At 32.3% G+C, this 6,643-nt stretch overlaps 1 protein-coding gene across 1 annotated transcript in view; it reads right to left on the bottom strand.

The window, feature by feature from the left end:
* The window catches only part of LOC125053519 (flotillin-2), a 177,631-nt gene that overhangs the window by 127,520 nt on the left and 43,468 nt on the right, over nucleotides 1-6,643 (bottom strand). The gene's annotated exons all lie outside the window — the stretch shown is intronic.

Genomic DNA, 6,643 nt, shown 5'->3' with positions numbered 1-6,643 from the left:
ATAGTAGTATATATTACACATTCATACTTTAATATCCAGTTGTAGTCCTATCGTTGCTAAACTACGTCAAGAGACTAAATATACGTACGGACATTGAAAACTTTGGAAATTACTTGCGTGTCACGTGACTTATTAATAAAAAATAGATTAGTCACGCTAGTCTAAGAAATTATTTCCAAAGCGATATCTTATTCTTTCATTCATTGATTTTCGGGCTGGTGAAAATCTGGACGAAAATACGTATTTTTTCGGACATATTGAGTAACGAAATACTGATATTCCTAATTATAAATCCGATTTATAAAGTTAATAATCTACTATATATGCACGATAATTTTGTTTTTAATTATAACAATTTGTCTAATCTAAAAGATATTGTATTCACCATTGTGCCATATACATTTTTTCTACTGGAACACCTTTACAGCATATAAATATACGACATTAATTGTTAAGTGTTTATGTTACTTAAATAAATGTTATCATTTTTATGTGTATTAATAATTCCCACAATTCATAATGAACGCTGGCTTTATATGCGTGTTTTTGGTTTAAGATATGAATAACAATTTTTTTAATGTTGTTGATGTTTAATAATTGACATCAACGTTTTAGGCCGCGACCGTGGGCCTTTTGAAAACGGGTTAAACCACAAGGAAAAGGTATTTATAAAAGTACAGTAAAAATATGTATGTGCATTGTAATATATACTCTAAATCAAAGCGGAAAATACGACATTACAATAACAAAAGTGAAGGGAATATTTATTTTGCCACAAACAGCACAATCCCAAGTAAATGAAACAATAACAATGTGACCTATAGCGAAACAGAAGTACGAAACATATTAATATGTGTTGATATAGGATCTTAAATAATTTATTGTGATAATAATAATTTGTTGTGCCGACTTCAAAAATCTCTATTTCAGGTAAAATTTATTTAGGCCTTTGACATATCTATACCGATGTTCTATTATCTATTATAGTTCCTCGATTAGTCTATATGACAGCGAAACGCCGCGAACAATTTTATATTCATAAAGTGAATATATATATTTTGTATCTCAATAATGTATGTCAACATACCACAAAAGAAGTATGAGAAAAGACTAGCTTCCTTTTACGGCGAGCGGACGCCTTTTCTACTATTTACACAACGTAAACAATTTTAAATCCAGTTTTTATACGGAAAGAGCCATGACATTTGTACTAGTTCGCAAACAAATTAATAATCAAACCGACTTTATTAAAACTCCCAATTCTACCCTATTACTTCCAATGAAGAATTCTCAAAAAGTTGTGTATATGTTAACGTAAAATTGTAAACACCGTTAGATTGTAATCTATCTCGCGAGATTATAAACTGTCGAAAGATTGTGAACCTCAGCTTACTGCTTACAATTTAACGTATTATTATTCGGTAGATTGTACTACACTAACTTAGTTATCATTCAAACTTCTTTGGTCAATTACAGATTAATTTTACTTCGCAACATTTTCATATAACTACCGAATAATAATACGTTAAATTGTAAGCAGTTCGTTGAGGTTCACAATCTTTCGACAGTTTATAATCTCGCGAGATAGATTACAATCTAACGGTGTTTACAATTTTACGGTGACATATACATATGTTACTGTAAAAGCTCGAACTACGGTTAATCTTAAGATTTAAGTGTAAGTCTTAGGATTTACCGTACTGAGTTGGTAAATGTAAGTATTTCTGAAAATACGACGATTTTTTTGAGCTTTTACCATTTGAATTCAGTATATGCTAGGTTTTACCACTGTCAGCTGGTAGATGTTCGTTTTAGGAATAAAACAATGAGTAATTCTTAATTATTTACTTTAATGAACTATAAGACAAAACAGGTACATAGTATTATAAAGGTATCATATGATAGTAATAAGTACAAACTAATACCAACTTATTTAAATTATTTTGAAAAAACATATAACGTATATCTCTGAATATCTCAATCTCTATCATATCTATCTAACTGAATCAGTAGTTCTCTATTTGGAATTTAACAACGAAATACAAACATAATGCTTACATAAGCTAGTCATGTTTTGTTTTTCAACATTTACCGTGCCATTAATGTAAATCCTAAGATTTACCAACGGAATGGTGGTAAGAGTTCGAATCGCAAACCTTTTGGGACATTTACCATTAGGAATCGGTAGATCTTAGGTTTTACTGGAATATCTTAAGATTCACTGTAGTTCGAGCTTTTACAGTAACATATATACACCATCAATGTATCTGTTTATATACTAACTATAAATGCTCAGTTTCTGGTAAGTTAGATGTGTCAAATCAATGCTGAAACGTTGATTAAACAAAATTAGAAGGACGTATCATGTAGGTTGTTGTCTGTTGGACTACAGATACTGTTGGGCATCACACGACCATTGAATCACCATCAAACGTCATCGTGTTCATCTTTCGTTCCGCATTCTCACATAAATACTGCTGAAGTGGAGTTTATTTAATAAAGATTATTGCAAATGTACGCCTTTAGACCAGTGTTTGCCAACCCTTTCTGTGGCATGTCCCACCTTAGCCTACGTAAAATTCTTATGCCCCAATTGTAACATACTTAATTCATATATTAAAAACTTTAATTCACTTAAGAAATTTAAATAACAAGTTTTAGGATGAAATCACTAGGAAATTGTTAACGAAACAATAAGTAAATCTTCAAAACATAAAACCTGAAATAACAAATAATTTTTATAAAGATTTTTCTGTATTAATTTAGTAAGATCCTTGCGCTTGATGCTTGCTGCACAGAGATTTTATATTGGGTTCCGATTTTCAGCTATAGGTTAGCTTCAGTCTCAAGTCTCCACGTCGTGTTATATCCGGCTGATTTGATTACCCCCCTTAACAATCAAATGGCCCCAATCAATAGCCTGTGGGGCGTGGTCCCCACGTTGGGAAACACTGCTTTAGACTATTACAATTTAAATTTGTCTTAAAATAGCTTTTTTTATAAAAAAAAATTTTTATTAATGAAACAAGCAAAAAAACTATAGAAAAAGTTTTTGCCCATGAAAACATTTCAACAGCCACCAATCACAATCTTTAGAATAATCGTCTATTAGAGGAAAACTATAAGAAAAATATGTAAGCTTTTTTTTTTCAATATAAACCTTTCTACTTCCATTCATCGTATAACATTACCATTCTTCAATACAATGTTATTAGGACAGTTTGTATGGGCGAGTTATTAGCAGAGAGTCCTTCATATATATCCTTGGGTATGACAGCGATGAGGTTAAGTTTTGGATGTCAGTACCAAACAAACCGTTCCAACGCGACTAGAATCAACACAAGGAGGATTTGTTAATCCTTTCTTTTGCAACATACACCACAAAGATATTACACAAGTATTGAACCTTGCATCAATAGATGTTTCTAGTTCGAAAGCGGTAAGGTAAGTTGCCCTCCTTTTCATTTAATTGTCTTATATTTCTGAAACGAAGTGTTAATAAATAAATAATAAACCGTTATTATGCTAATCAGATATGTATAATTGTATAGTATAGTAGAGGGCTTCCTACACAGATTTTTTGGACCAGCGAAGGGAAGACCCTCACTTCAGTACTATTCAAGTTCCATATTATATATTTTTATTGTATTGTTAGAACAATATTCTCATTATCAACTAATGCAAGCTGGAGTGCAATTTCTTAAATCTGTATGTATTATTGATTTTTCTAAATCATTATCATTTTTTTTAAAGGAATCTCGCTGTTGGCCTTAAGGGCCTTTACAGCTCAGCTCGGCCTGAATGGGCTGTATTCCCGCGACTAGCGCAAGGGCGTCTCCTGTAAGACTCGAACCTCGGCTTGGGCCGTCGCGGGGTGGTCAATCGCCTGAAGGGCAGGACGGAAGCTCACTGGAGTGAGCGAAGCACGAAGTAAAGGTCCTCGCCTTCCCCGGTGAAGGCGGTCTGAAGCGCCTGTAGCCGGTGGATATGGGAGGGGGCACAATGAGCAAAGACTACGCTAGCGTATGTCATGCACGGTCGGATGCAGGCCTTGTACAATGTCACCTGTGTCACTCTTTTTATTTAGGAGGAAATGGAGGCGAGAGAGGACAAAAGACAAAAGAGGCATTATCATACGAAACATTTTGATTGTTTACCCGAAAATATTTACGTTATTTGTTTACCTAAAGACCCTCAAGAACCTACCTACCATTCGGAATGAAAATCTAAAAAATATGCGCCAGATAATAACTTAATAGCAATTTGGTTAAAGGTACCTACTCAAACATACGTCAAGTCCCGTCTTGAGTTCAACAAAACGCATATACAATATTATATTATGTATTGACGTTAATATATGTGGATTAATAGTGTTATATGTATATATTTCTGAGTTTAAGGCAAACTTGTTGTAGATTTACGCTATATTAAAGTAACCTGGAGTATATATACTGATGATATGAGTAGTTAATTTTTTCAATAGCCTGGTTGTTATTAATTAAATATGGAGATTTAAAAAACGGATAAACCAATAACAATATCTATTAATAAGACAAGAAAATAAATTGTTTTTAAATACATATTTTAACAGACATAAATGTGAATTTATTACAGCCCTCACTCATCGAGTAATGTAAATTGTTTTGAGGAAGTTTTATTCAAACACTAGCTGACTCGGCAAACGTTGTTTTGCCATGTATATTATTTCTAGAAAACATTGTTTTAGTTCAATAAAAATAACTATCTACTATAATAAAAATAGTGGTTCTGAAAAGCGATCACCGGCCTATTAATTAAAACAAACGAACGATTTAAAACTATTACGATTCAAGTCAGCTAAACTCAAGGCTCGTAGGGTCAACCAGGTATATTATAATTCAACTCAAGTAAATATTATGTCGAGGAAAAATTATACAAAGTTAAAAATGTTGCACAAAAATTATTACAAATAATTGATAACATTGTCGAATGATAATTTAAAGCCTAAAACGGCGGATAATAATTGTCCGTTTATATTTAACCCTTCGCATTTTTTATCATACAATTAAACCTTCGCATTTTTTATCATACAACTTAATAATACACATTTATGAAAAATATTTTACTCTTAAGAAAATAAGGTAAATGATTCAAAAATATGATACAATTATATAAAATATCATTCAAATGCGAAGGAATGTCTTTATGAAGTTTCAGAATACAAGATCTAATTAATATATATTATTATAGATCTATCAGTAAACACGCCGATGTTTCTGACACTGAACTCTTTACAGGCCCTAGGTTCGCTTTTCGTGCAAGGCAAAAAAAGTATCAGCGACAAGCAGAAACGTCCCCGAAGCGGGAATGGGGCAAATATATGCGTCACATTAAACACGCATATCATTCGCGCTATAATTAAGGTCATATATCATTATCTTTACATAATCACGAAGTGGGGAAAATCTAACCTGTGCACGGAAGATGTGGTCATTTCTAGTGCTACGTGACCTGAACCTAATGAAAATCAAGGGACGAAGTGCGGTTGGTTCTTAATATGCGGTTTGGCTTTAAAATAATGCCAGTTATAAAAGTTTTAATTGTTTATTCATGTACTTGCAAGAACGTATATGAAACGACCATTATATGTATACGTAATTTGAAAATGTTGAAATTATAAAAATTGAACCACAGTTTACCGACTCATATTTCAATGTACATCTCTAGTTTATGCTGGCAACCCTGACACATAACTATAATATGTAATAATAGTCTATGATAAAAATTCTCTCAAAAGTACATTTATTTTTCATTTAAAACATCACTAAATTATAGAGTCGCGAACGACAGAAACCATACAACAATCAAATTAAAATTAATGAAATATTAAATCTTTTAATCGATTAGAATCAATTTTCATAATGGTTCCGTTTTTGCTGGACTCAATATTATTTAAAATTCCAATAACCAAGCAAACCTGGAAAAACTCTGGAATAGCTGAATTGTTTTGTCACATTACAGGCCAGAATATAAATAAATGCACACGGGTCAAAAAAACCGTACGCCTATTTCAATCACATGTTACATTTTTATATGTATACTAGCTGACCCGACAGACGTTGTCCTGCATGATATTTCAAGCGATTAGTAAAGCAACATACACACTCACAGAAGAATTATTATATACTAGCTGGCCTGGCGAACATCGTACCGCCTAAAAGTCGATTCTTTATTTTTTTTAAAATATTTATTCTGCTATTCGGGACACCGGTCTGGCTAGTAAGATAAAAAAAGAAAGTTGATAAGACAACAAATACATTATGTCAAAAAATAAAAATTTACCTTCCCGGAACCCCTCCACTAACACTTGAACTTTATGATATGGTATTAAAGTTCAAATTGACTTTTAAGTCTTATTACGAATATTTTGTATGGGAATATAGAAAAGTGTTGTTTTAAGACTTTTTCACTCAATTTTTTTTATTTTTCTCTCCGTAAGAACCATCCTCGTACTTCAAGGAATATTACATATTTAAAAAAATATCAGACAAATCGGTCAAGCCGTTTTCATGTTATGTCGTGACAACGGAAAACGGGTTTCATTTTTATATATATAGATATAAAGATTGTACTAGTAGACTCGGCCAAGCGTTGCTGTGGCTAA

This window comes from Pieris napi, chromosome 11, assembly GCF_905475465.1.
Source record: "Pieris napi chromosome 11, ilPieNapi1.2, whole genome shotgun sequence".
Classification (NCBI taxonomy): Eukaryota; Metazoa; Arthropoda; class Insecta; order Lepidoptera; family Pieridae; genus Pieris; species Pieris napi.
The sequence above is the reverse complement of the archived record's forward strand: the minus strand, read 5'-3'. Positions and strand labels throughout refer to the sequence as shown.